Source organism: Anoplolepis gracilipes, chromosome 6 (assembly GCF_047496725.1).
Source record: "Anoplolepis gracilipes chromosome 6, ASM4749672v1, whole genome shotgun sequence".
NCBI lineage: Eukaryota > Metazoa > Arthropoda > Insecta > Hymenoptera > Formicidae > Anoplolepis > Anoplolepis gracilipes.
This window is the reverse complement of record NC_132975.1, coordinates 10203938-10218285: the sequence shown is the minus strand read 5'-3', so window position 1 is coordinate 10218285 and position 14348 is coordinate 10203938.

The window sequence follows — 14348 nt, the reverse complement described above, 5'->3', positions numbered from 1 at the left end:
AATAGTTAATTAATCATTTAAAAAAAACTAATAACTCTAAAATAAATAATAAAAATTAATAACTCTAAAATAAAATTTGCATAGAAAAAACAAAATTTTTCTTGGTCTTTTATCTACAATAATAATTATATAATTTATCATTTTTTTCCTTTTAAATTATTATGTCTTGAAAAAAACTCGCATTTTTTAAATAAAATGTCAATAATATACCTTTTTTTAAAGAGAAATTAATTTGAAATAAAAAGTATAGACATATACAGTGTATGTTATTGTTGTCACAGGTGTTTAGCGTGTTGCCATTTGTACGGCGGCACTCAAGCAGTAAGATAATGATATAAAACATTCCAATGAATTTCTTTTCTAAACGCGACAAATATTAAGAAGTAATTTGCTATAATTAATAGGATTAATGATTAATTATCATACATATACGTCAAATAATATATCGTGATAATAGATCTGGAAATGCATATTTTGTAAATTTTATTCATTTAACAAGTAAAAATTTTAATGATAGAAATACTAATTATCAATAATCATTCTGTTGCGATCTCTTTACAAACAATAATTATTTCTATAATGATATATAGAATAAAATATATTTCATATTTTGTTAAAATATATAAGCATATTTTGTTTAGTTAATTATCTTATTTTTCAACTATTTAAATATAATTTGAAATAAAAACGTACAGTTCCTAACAGCACACATGTTCAAAAGATGTTTACAAGCTATCCATAGAATGTAAAACATGTTTTAACATACACGTTTATACGTTTTGGTCAATCTATAATTTGTTTAATAAATATTTTAATAATTTTTATGCATAGAACTTTTTCTAGAAATTAAAAGTGATTACAGACTAATACAAAATTTCATTAAAGTCGATAAAACTATAAGTTAAATACGACCAGTATCTCATCTTGATATTCATACATTTGGCGTTTCGAGAGCGATCTGATTTGTTTAATAATATTCTAATAATTTTTATGTATAGAACTCTCTCTCTCCCTCTCTCTCTCTCTCTCTTTCTCTCTCTCTCTCTTGATCTCTCTGTAAATTAAAAGTGATTGCAGAATAACACAAAATTTCATTAATCAATATAATTATCAAAATATGACCAGCGTTTAATGTAATTTTAATATTCTAATAATTTTTACGCATAAGACTTTTTGTAAAACTATTGAAACTTTCAAGCATTTAAAATCTGGCAAGAAATAATTAAAAAATCGTTGGCAGCCAAAGTGAGACATATCGTAAACTTGGCGTCTCAGTTTGTCTTGAACAATTTTTTTTACTTAATGACCAGAAATTTTTATTTAATTTGTTTAATTTATGAAGAACTTTAGGACTATTAACAATAAAGCCAGAACTCTCAACAATTAGTGAATTTTCACAAAGTGAAACGTCAGCTTCACATCAGTCAAAAAATTATGCGTTTAAAATACATATATCATAATATATATATATATATAATATGTAGCTTAAAAGAATCAAGTTAGAAAGAGTGTAACTAGGAACAATGAAAGGTAGCGCGAACTGACCTGAAAAGTGAATAGATACATATAAGCTTCGCAAATATAGTACATGGCCTTCGTTTCCTATGCATATACCAGTTCAATTCGTTTGTACTTGTGCAGCTACAAATTGAGCTATTCACATACCGAATCAGTAATGAGCCCATCTCATTTTTCTATTCAGTTCATTTTACTGGCGACAACGGGTTTTTCTTCAAGTAATGTCTGTTTTTGCTTCAACTTAATGTGTAAGAAATACACATGTAATTATTTTTATTCGCAACAGATTTCAATTTAATTGAACAAATAATCTTATAAAAATTATAAATCTATACATTGTGTACTATATACTGTGTGTCCTTCAAAATTATAATATCTCTTTATTAATCTATATTTTTAAAGTTTACGTTTCTTTTTCATTTACATTTTTATTTTACACCGTACCATTTGTCAAACTTTTGAGTTTCCACACATCTCATCTCCTCTTGATTCTTCTCAACGTTAGATAAACTTGCGTTAAATTATTAATGCATGCATTACAAATGTATGGATGAAGAAACGCTAATAGCACTCACCTCGTTGTTATCATATTTAGCGCTAAACGATGATGATTTCACAACTCGTGCGGAAGGCCAGCAATAAATGATTGTCTGCCGCTTTGTAGATTGTTAAAGCGCAAGCATTTTCCAGCATATATCGGTATGCAAGGCTACAAACATTTCTTTACAATTATCCGCGATTTGATACGTAATAGAAACATGTTAGTCCAGCTTAGATCAGATCGTTTTAAAAAACATATTAAATTAGATATCGAGTGAAAAACGGTAATGTTTGAGATTATGGTTTGACACGACTATAATTTTCTGGGCGTATATTTAAAGAACTATGATTTCTATAAAAACATTATTAGAAGCGCAAAGTGTAGTAACATGTATAGACAAACCACTTAATTAATGTTAATTAAAGCGATTGAAAGATTAATATGATATAATATTAATGCAATAATAAAATTACAATAATTACATTTTTTAACTTCTAAGTTTCTTTAGTTTCTTATATTTTGCTTACATAAATTAAATGTTAATTTTAAGTCAACCTTTTAAAAAAGCTTCAACGAGATAAATGAAACTATTGATCAATTGATTCGGCTAATTTCACGGTCAATTCTTTTCAGTTTCTTTACAACACATATTCTGGCTTATCTCTCAACTTGTATACGAATATTTTTACCGAATAAAAAAACTGGAAGACACGTTTCTCCGCACTCTCATGTCTCTGTATACGTATAATTGGAATTTAAAGACATTGGCAGACATTGCCAAAATGCGTTAACATAATAACATTATAATATTTTTAAGAAACAAGTTTGTTACTTTTTTTTAACTCGTTGTCGAGTCACTAAACTCGCCGATCAGAGACATGTTAAACGGGATAAGACACGTGAATCCGATTATGGCAATATACAATCTTCAAATGTCGCGTTTTCAAATTAAAGATTGCCGTCGCGCTCATTAAGACTCGGCATCAGGTGTACGCCGCAATTACATAGTATGACAAAAGCGAAATGTCACCTCTGATATTCTTTACACAGCAACAAAATTCTTTTCACATTCTATGTCACTATCTTTTTCTCTCTTCAATATTTTTAAATAATTTCTAAAACTTTTTTCAAAGTTCTTTTAAATCGCTAATTAACTCTTTCGTCACTAAATTCTGAATATCAATAATATATTAATTCATCTTATATAAATTAGTATAACGTGTGTTAAAAGTAATAACAAAAATGTATATGTACATAAAATCAAATATTACCAAATTTCTAATCCTACTTGATAAATATAAATTTCCAAATTAAAGATTGCCCTCGCGCTCATTAAGATTCGGCATCAGGTGAAATTACTCCGCAATTACATAGTATGACAAAAGCGAAATGTCACTTTTGATATTCTTTACACAGCAACAAAATTCTTTTCACATTCCATGTGACTATCTTTTTCTCTCTTCAATATTTTTAAATAATTTCTAAAACTTTTTTCAAAGTTCTTTTAAATCGCTAATTAACTCTTTCGTCACTAAATTCTGAATATCAATAATATATTAATTCATCTTATATAAATTAGCATAACGTGTGTTAAAAGTAATAACAAAAATATATATATGTATATAAAAAATCAAATTATTTATTACAAAGTTTCTAATCCGACTTGATAAATATATTAATGAATACCTTGCCGACCAAAGAGTTAATTGAGAGTACATCGTTGTGTAGTCAGCTAAAGTACAAATACTAGAAGTTTGTTGTAAAGAGAGAAATTTCTGGTATTCCTTGAACACTCTATATAGTGCTTTGATTTACCCTAATCCTCCTTGGAGCAGCTTATAGAGTATATCGGCGCGCGACGTGACGACGATCGGAGTCGGCGTTCCGATATCGCGAACAGTTTCGCGACATCAAGGCCGCCTCCTTACCCGAGATCTTGTCTCGCCTCGATGACTCACGTCTTAGCTTGGCCGCTTCCTTCCACCTTCGAGGTTGCCCGAGAGACCGACACCGCTTCTTGCGCTTAGTTTTAGCGTACCTTGTAGAACGACGGCGATTGCGGTGCCGTTGCCGCCGCGGTCACTTTTTTATCCGAGGAAACGGAGCCCGCGATGGGAAGAGGAAGCAACGTTAGCCCTGCATCACCACGCGTGCGCGGAGGTCTTGTTTTTCTCGCGATACATTTACCACCCTTTGGAGGATCGAAAACAGATAATAATAGTTCTACCCGGAAGAGTCGCCCTTCTGAAATTCTATCTGGAGTCGTTAGTGCTCTGAGATTAGATGGTTTCACGTTGATACTTGTCGCACTTTGAAGTAACAAGTCGGTAAACGTTGCGATGAAGCCAAGATGACGATCGATGACATTTAACCTTTGACACTAAACATACAGCTGTGCAACTTGTATTAAGTTAGTCAAGGATCATTGTGCAACCTGTCAAAGAATAACGCAGTGTTTTCTGTAGCAGAATTATTACAATAATAAAATAACTGTCACAATAATAATAAATACAATTGCGATGTAACATAATCATAATCTCTTTCATTGATATAACTTTTAACAATTAGAAAGATAAAGAAGAGCTTATTTATCACTATATTTTTATAATAAATTCGTTGAAGTTAAAACTTTATATATTTTTCATATTTTCTAACAAAATAAAATAAAATAAAAATTTTATCATATATTTTTTATCATTGCCTACAATTATATCACAATAAAATAAAATTTGAATTAACCGAATAAAAATTTCGGTTTAATTTTTCAATAAAAAAAATTGGATTTGCACAAAGAAATTGATGATATTGTGTTTTGAATTATTAAGTAAAAGAAAGAGTAAGTGATCAGACAGGTATTTTATTTTTAATTTTTGCGAATTATTAAACAGAGAGCGATTGTGCCAACATGTTGGTGTAACTATCTAGACACAACTTTGCGTATACAATACGAAAGTAGACTTATACCAGTGGAATAACGTACAGAATGAGAAGAGAAGAGAAGACCGACAGGCGAGTCCTTCTCGTGTGCACGTTCATTCGTCATAATGCACGCGCCGCGGTAGGTATAATAGGTACACCCGGAGCTATAGCGATGCTTAAAGGCATCGCCAATTATCGCTGTGCATCCTCCCGACGAGAAGCCTGCCCATGAAGGCGCACATACAATCCTCCCCTCTTTCATGTTCCCTTTTTTATTTTTCCTCCCCGACCATACAGCATAGTCTGTCCGCGTCATGATGACGGCCCGTGTGTATCCATTAATCCGTCCGGTACTGCTGCGGTGAGCGCTCCGGAAAAGGCAGGATGACCGGTTTCTTAATCCTTTCATGTACTCCGAAAATATGTATCTACTTGCGGATTATGAAAAAAACTGACCAAATGAAAAATCTGCTAATTGTTTTTTGTTTTGTATCGCTTTCGTATTTTTTGTTTTCATCGCGTAAACTCAACTTGTAACTTTGTCATGCTAGAGATTCTGTTATATTAGAATCATAAAAATTTTCCTACTGAAACAGAAGACTTAGTTTCAAGATACACAAGTATTTTACATTATTATGTTTATTTTTTATTGTGACATTGTTGTAGAAAATGATAAAAAATATATGATATAACATTTGATGTGAAAATTATCAAGTTTTTTAACTTGAACTAATTATTATAAAAATATGATACAAACTTTCAAGATCGTGTTAAAATCGATAACGCTTTAATTTACGCTTGTGTAGAGATTTGTAATATTCTAACACTAGATACATTATATTATTTTAAAAATATATGGTTCGCTTAATGATTACGAAAGAAAGGTTTGAAATGCACGAGCGTGATTGAAGAGTGCGATTTCTGGACCTCCCACGAGCACTACCGAAGAAACTTGTGCAGGTGCATGTCTTTCCAAGAGCCGATGCAGGATTAAAGCAGATCATCTTCTCTCGGCAAGTTAATTGGCCGCTTGTACACGCACGCGGAAGACGATATTCGCACGCCAACGGTACGGTGACACGCACGTGGCAGTCGTTTCACACCGCTTCCGGCTGTCTGGCGGATGACGCGGTTTATCGTAATAATCGAGTGTATCGATTCGTTGCGATGCTCGAACGCGATTACGTCGGGCAACCGATGGAAACCATGAGGAAAATATAACGCTATTTGCAGGTTCATGCGCGTAAAAATACGTTGCGACGTTTTTACGGCGATTTTCCTTTCGTGACGAAGAATTCTAATAGCTTCCGGCGGAAAAATTCAAAAGAAAGCCGCAGAATTACGCGCGGTCATCCGCAAAGACGGAAGAAGAAACACACGATATCATATTTTGTGTAAACCGACGATATAATAATCGTTTCTGCGAAATTTGATTGGAAAATTTTTTTTTATTATTTAATTTTTAACGCTCAGTTGGTTAACTAAATCTGAAATTTCTTGTCTAAAACAATGTAATATAATTGAAAAAAATGTAATTGAAATTAATTTTATCTTTTTTAACAATATACTCAATGAGTTTTTTCATTCAAAGATTTTTGGGGAAAATTTTTTAATGTAATATTTGTACTATTAAAAAGCAAAGACAGAAGAAGAAACATACGATATTTTGTGTAAACCGACGATATAATAATCGTTTCTACGAAATTTGATTGGAAAATTTTTTTTTTATTATTTAATTTTTAACGCTGAGTTGGTTAACTAAATCTGAAATTTCTTGTAAAACAATGTAATATAATTGAAAAAAATGTAATTAAAACTAATTTTATCTTTTTTAACAATATACTCAATAATTTTTTTTTTTATTCAAAGATTTTTGGGGAAAATTTTTTTACCTAATATTTGTACTATTAAAAAGCATTATTACTCAGTAATAGAACCTAACTGAATCACATGTTTCAGATATTTAAAAGGTTTGGCCGAACTTTAATATTCTTTGAAAGTGCTTTTTATACTCGAATATAATATCGAAATTTCTCGAGAGTGTCGGTCCCTGTACTTGTTAGGAAAACCGACGCAATGAAAGTGCACGGTGCGCTCAGCCATTTGTACAGTAATCACTTGCAGCGAGCATTCCGCAGTTGCAGCCGCATATGCAGTTTCGCATTCTTATTCTTGGGTACCGCTTTGTCCACCACAGCCGACGTAAAGCGATTACGGCGGACGGCATACGTTATTTCGGTCCAAATTGCAGAGTTTAGCGAAATGATAATAACAGGGAGCGGATAATCACAGCGTTACGCGCGAATGAGTGATACCCGAAAGCGAGCATTACGATGAAAATCAAAGTGCCAATAATCAATGATAATCAGCGTATAATGATTGGCGAAAGCATGGCCCGCGAATAAGTAAACAAAGATGCTGAATTTTATCAACCTGTCTCTTACAATTAGCTTTGACAATGTTAAAGGACACCTGATTCTTCTAATATAAAAACTATTTAAACTATTTTGTTAGAAAAAATCAGTAATTTTAAGAAATACAAAATACATCATGTTTTTATCTTCCGTAATGTATGAAACAAAACAAGAAAGAAATTTCATTTCTTGTTTACTGATTAATAGTTTAATGAAAAAATTATACGACATCTCTAATGTAATATTAATTAATATTTCTATTGCAATATAAAGTGCAGTTTAAAAGGTTTATAATTTCGTTTAAAGAAAAAAATACGTAGCGTCAATTACTCCAATTAAAGACTTATTATAAGCTAAAATAGGCAGCAATTATTTAATGATCAACAACACTGCACTGTGATTTATCTCATAAATGAATTTAGTATACGCGATTGAAATCCCTTTTGCGGTACGATAGCGAGAGCGGCGATTCTTTTCGCGTTTCGAAATCAGCAAGCCGGATATTTCGGAAGTGACCTTGGGATTGTGCGGCCAATGCGAATCTCGCTGCGACCGGTTAACCCGCGAGCCAGAACGCCTTAAGCCATATACGGCGAGTCATATGGTGGTGCTAATAGGAAGTGTATCCTTGCCGAGTGATCCGTTCTCGCGGCCTCCGCGTCGGATAATTCCGAATAAAAAGTTTTGCCATCTAAGGGAGTCCTAAGGACCCCCGCGATCGGCCGCATCTACGGGTTCACGGCGGTTCTCCATAAGTCGTATTAACGTTGTCGGCCCAAAAGCGTCGCCGCGAACCTTAAAATTAGTCATGCACTCTCGACAATGAAGGACAATGTTGATGACTCGCGCGAATGTTCGGACGATTGGACGACAACTTGGCTCCTTTGTGAATTATCTATTTTTCTTTCTGCCTTTCCCGCACGATAAAGACGTGCATTGAACGAGCCGCATTATTCGCATGGTAGATAGCTTTGAAATAATTCAATGATGAATTGAGATAATTTTAAGCTCTCTTTTGGTCTCAGATGACTTTTAAATTAATGAAAAGTAAAAAAGACGAGCGTTACATTGAAGGTTCTAGAGAGAGATTGTGGGGAGATCTTATAATAATTATAGTGAATGCCGCAAATGGTTATCGAAAGAAACGGGAGATATAAATCATAATATCAACTGCAGTCCTTGAAACCACGATACTTAACAAAATTTCCGTATAAAATATTTCAAAATATTTAATATTTAACGTCTTTCCTATATCTCTCTCTCTCTCTCTCTCTCTCTCTCTCTCTTTTCCTCCCTTTTTCGAAAGGATCTTTCACATTTAACGCGCGCAATCTCAATTTCCCTCTTGCAAAAGCTGCAGCAGGAAGCTGAAACGTCGCGTCGCGTCGTGTGCATCGCGCACCATTAATTTCCCGTAACATCCAGAAGCGGCGAGCAACCGCTCGTGACATCGTCGTCGCGCCTTCCTCTTGAGCGATTTCGCAAAAATCGAACACCTTACATCGCCCGATCGTGCGCGAAGGCGACAATGCTCGTAGCCGGAAATGCACGGCGCATAGATGCTTCTCTCCCTCTTTCAATCTCCGAACGCGATAAACATATCCCTAATGTTAGACGCGACTTGTCAGAATCCGTTAGAAAAAAGTCTCAGATATGTCCTCCTACACATGTATATATGCATACACGAGTAACACACCGTTACAATAAACTCGATTTTATTACTATTATTAAATGTTGCATTCGCAAATATTGCGGCTATTTATATACCGACTTTTGCTTTTTTCGTCTACTATACTTGAGTAGATTCACGTATATGAAATATGCTCGCTTGAAAATTGTCTTTCTATTTTTGCTTTCTTTTAAGATTGAAGAGAGATAATCATGTAGATTATCATTAAGTGTTCTCCATTATACGTCATATGTCTTCCATTACTTCTATCATTATCGTCTCGTCTTTTATTAATGTGTAATGCCAGCTTTTTTTATTGCCAATGTAAATAAAAAGAATACTGTCTTTTCTCATAACTAGCTATATAATTTGGAATGTTCGATCGAAATCGATTTGATCTATAAACGATTAATCCGTGGTAGTTGAGTCTCAAATTTTTTTTTGAAATTATACTCAAGAATTGACTTTAAATTTGTAAATTTCTTTTATTAAGCTGTTAAATGCCAAATAAATTATGATGATAATTACATGAATTTATTTTATATTATTAGCACACAAAATAATTACTTTATTTTATTAAATATTTAATGTTCTATTATTATATAGATGTGTAATGCGCGTAATTATTCACCTAGGTATGCTAAAACTGCGCTTGTTCCGGGTTGAAAATAATCGACATCAATCGTACGAACTTTCGACCTGCGGCGTATGCGGGGCAACTAAAATCAGAGAGAGCCGAAAGCAGGCCAAAGCGTGACTGCATTCTATGAAAGCTTACAGAGCTTTCACAACTTTTATGCACTTTAAATGTATTTAATCGCGTTAAACTCTGAAAGAAAAATGTACCATCTCTTAGAAAAATAGAAAAATAGAATTAAAACACGCTGACAATAGACAGTTGTAAAAAAAAAGACATTTACTTTAAGAAATAAATCTACGTGACAGTATATTTTTCTCTTGAAATAAATCCCTTCATTATAAAGAAGAGTTTTATTTCTACTGGCAACACACAAGATGACCATTATTATCGATTTCTGGTGGGTTATTTGCGTCGATATACGCGTGTCGGGCCTTATATGTTTCCGCAAGGTTGCTGGACCATTTTAAAAAGTGACACGTCGATACTCGCTCGAACCAAGACTTAATATGCCCGCTTTACCCTTATCCCTCGGATAATATAATATAATTCTTTCACGATGCAGACTTCATTCATCCTCATTCTAAAAGCGGCGCGCGTCTATCTCGGCATGAGTCACATCTCGCTCTTGAGAAAGCATAGGTGTCTGCTCTCGCGTGTCTGCGTAAATCAGCCTATTCTAAAAGTGTTCACGACCGCCGAAATGCGAGTCACGCTCGCGAATCGTGCGGTTTGCGACAAAATAACGTACGACTCAGATGTACATTCAGACTACATTCCGCGAAGAATCATTATCAAAGCATAAAAAGATCTTTTTTTCAAAGAAATATAAAAGATATTTCTCGCATGTCTCTTTAGACAATATTGACAAATTATGACGTAAAATTATAGTGTACAAAATAAATATATCGGGCGTATTTTCTCGTATTTAAATATGAACACCAAATTAAAATCAATGGATAATAAAATAACTGATGTACCTAAATAAAATAAATATAATTAAATAATTAGAAATAAAATAAATAACTTATTAGCACTCATTTTTCTTTGACAAAAGATCACTCAAAGAAGCATAGCTCTTTATAGATCACGATTATTTGTTATCGAGTATAAATCACTAGACATAAGGAGTTGTATTTGACAATGTCAAATTTGCATAAAAATTTCTGAATTGTACTTTAATTATCACTTGTTCGCTAAACACGTTCAAAGTGACACAAAAACTACGTGATAAACATAGTTATCGAATCGGTCGAATCCAAAAAAATGGAAAGCCCTAATCGCGATTTGCTGTGACGTTACATCGAATCTCTATTATTCGCATACAAATTTTTACGTTCTATTGCGAAAATGTTTATTCATGACTCGCATCGTTTTCTTATGCTGACGCGATTTATGGCTCGCTATCAAATTACTCGCCATGTAGCTTTGACAGCGTCGTGTTTACGTGCGCGTGCATTGATCGATCGCGCAAATTCGATCGATGGAGTAGCGCGCTTTATACGGAGCGATACGAGGACTCGTCCCAAAATGGCAACCTCAAGGCTCCTCATTTCCGCGTGTGTGTCTCTTCTCTTTTCTTTCTCTCGTTATTGCTTCGCTGCTGGCGCCAATTCACTCGTTCTTCCGCATCTGTGATTTCTGCGCATTTATCGTAGTGAACGTTATTGATAGAAAAATGATTTCAGTTTCTGCGTCAAAAGATTTGAATTTATTAGCTCCAACAAAGTGGTTCAAAAGTCAAAATTGCATTTCAAATATTTTAAATGTGAATCCAGCAATAAATCAATTTTTTCCAATTATGAAGTAAGTGCTTCTGCCTTTAAATTTTAAAATACAGCAAATAAAGTATTTATTTCTCCAAATAACTCTCGAATAATTATATATTTTACGCAGATATAAAAATGCACGATTTTATATATGTAATAAGACAGACAATATTTTCTCATATAATCATTATATACATAAACGAAAATAATTAAATCATTGATCAGGTTTAAAAAAAACAAATCAATCTTTCTCCATTGTATTTACTTAAACAAAAACTATCGCATTTCTTATCAGTTGAATTCAAAGACTTGTCGCGACAAATGCGTCGGAATACCATTAAATCGACATGGTACAAGTGTCGCCCACAAGAGTCAGAGTTTCGAACAATATACGACCAGGATGCAGAACGGAAATGTCGTCGCGCAATACGGTTGTTCCGCATGTAGGTATATAGAGAGATAGCCGCGGCTATATTTATATATCCGGAATATATCCGGGGGATAAATATCGCGTCATAAAATCGAGGCGCGCCGCACCGCATTCATCGTCAATCAAACCATGCAACGCGGCTGCGGCATAATTAAATGCATTGCCTTATACGGTTATCGAGTTTATATCGTTAATAAGCAATCGAACAGAACGCGGTAGGAAGTCGCCTTTTCGTAGCTTTCCGAGTGCGCCTTGAACGAGCATTCGAATAAAAGTCATTATTATTAATTAGTGTATTGATCATTATGTGCACGCGGTATTTCTCATACATATATACCCAGTGTCTTTTCCGTTCCTGATCTTTCCGACAAATTTTAAATCAACTTTCAAAAGGAAAAGAGCAAAATCGCGTCTGAAAATTGTTATATATCGAAACATAACAAACTTTTGTGTTTTTTTAAATTTTAGTAGAAGCTAATAAACATCAAACTCTAATAGTTGATAATTTTGTTCTTCAAATAACTTTCAAATAATTATATATTTTACGCAAATATAAAAATGCACGATTTTATATATGTAATAAGGCAGGCAGTATTTTCTCAACAAGTAAACGCTTCGTCATTAAAAGAATTTTACATAATTATCTTATGACGGATACGAAAAACTTTTGTCGCTTTTTATTGTAACATGACTTGCAACAATTGATCAAAAATAATTTATTATTTGGATAAAATAGCATACTAACACGATCTCTGTAAATACTCGACACTCGACAAATCAATGATTCAATTACCGCAGCTTGTTAATTCCACGCGTCACGTTCGATTACACGTCGACCGCCGATCCGCTGGCCGCGTCGATCTCTCGATCGTGGAACATACAGGAAAACGATCAATGCGAACTAAATCACGACATTGATCGTCGTTTGAAAAATTCTAATCCCTGCGTGGGTTTTGTGGCCTGCTTGTTTCCGTTATTACCGATTCCCGACGTTTGCAAACAGCGTTCACCATTGTTCCGTCCGTCAAGTCTAATTGCACGTAAGGGACGTCGAACGAAATGTCCTACGTTTGGAACTTGCTCGCTTGTTCGCTCGCTACCGGCGGCGATCTCGCGTAATCGCATGAGCATTTATCGCGCACGTAGCGATTAATCATTCCCAAGCATCTGGCGAGAGTAAATCACCGTGCGAATTTTGCGACCAACGAGTAAGTCGAATTATTTAACCCTTTCGCTTTCAGCATTCTCGATCATGAATACGTTTTTATCTTTTGTCTGCGATGTATACATTTATATGTATAATTTATTGTTGTGAAATGTTTTTCAAACAGTTTATCGTTCTTTGTATTCGTACAGTCATATGTGTTCTGAATTATAACTTAAATCTTTTAACATTGTCCACAATTTTGAAGCCAAATTTTCTTGATGCATATTTTATAAAATACTTGATTATTTTTTAATATCCTTTTGCGATCGATTGTTTAAAATTTGTTTGCACTTAAACATACCGATACATTAATATATCTTATCTAATTTATTATTATAGATTCTATATATATATATTTCCGATTTTATGATAAAATATATATATATAAGATATAATATAAAGTCCAGAAATGAATTTTTCTAATTATGTTGTGTCGATTATTATCTGCCGAGGCTATAAAATTTGTTCGAAGAAAATTTCGCAAGATATTCCTGAATTGTCTAGCAAGTACATGCACAATTTGTGTGCTTACAATTTAACTTCTCTCTTATTAATTGTAAGTAAGAAGGCTAGTTATTAAAATAATTTATTTGCTTATTTTACGAATTCTCCTCGGACGGCTTGATTACGGTCGACGTGTGCGGCGTTTCGTTCTCCGCTGACTCGCTTGTATGCTCGGCGATTTATGTTTATTTAATTTTACGTAATGACGAGAGGAGAGCGCGCGGTAAACGCCTAACCACGTGTCAGCGCCAAAGAAGTCGTGTTGTGCCGTGAGGTGTTTAGTAATCCCCGAGACTAGTTTCTTCCGCTGCGTTTTTTCTCTCTTAACGAGCTCGTGCGAGCGGGAAACACCGTTCGTGAACGATAGACTCACGAAGAAACGTCAGGGTTCATTTTGCGTCCAACTGAACTTAATCGCACTACCTATGTGGAATATTTCAGTAGCTTAACATTCAGTAAATTAACACAATTTCAATTATTAATATAATGCGCATAAAATAGCAATTTTAATTCACGTCGATTAATAAAATTATTATTTCGCGATTAAATAGCATGTACTAAAGATAGTCTCTTCCCCTTTCCGCGAGAACAATTTGGAACTACCATCATTTCGTGATTTTTAGAAGCCGAAGGAAGATGGTGGTACAATCTTGAGATCAGCTGTTAACAATTAAAAAAAAATTTGAACTATTCAGTGAGAATTGAAAATCAAATTGTTTTTGTTTTACTTTTCGTTCGAC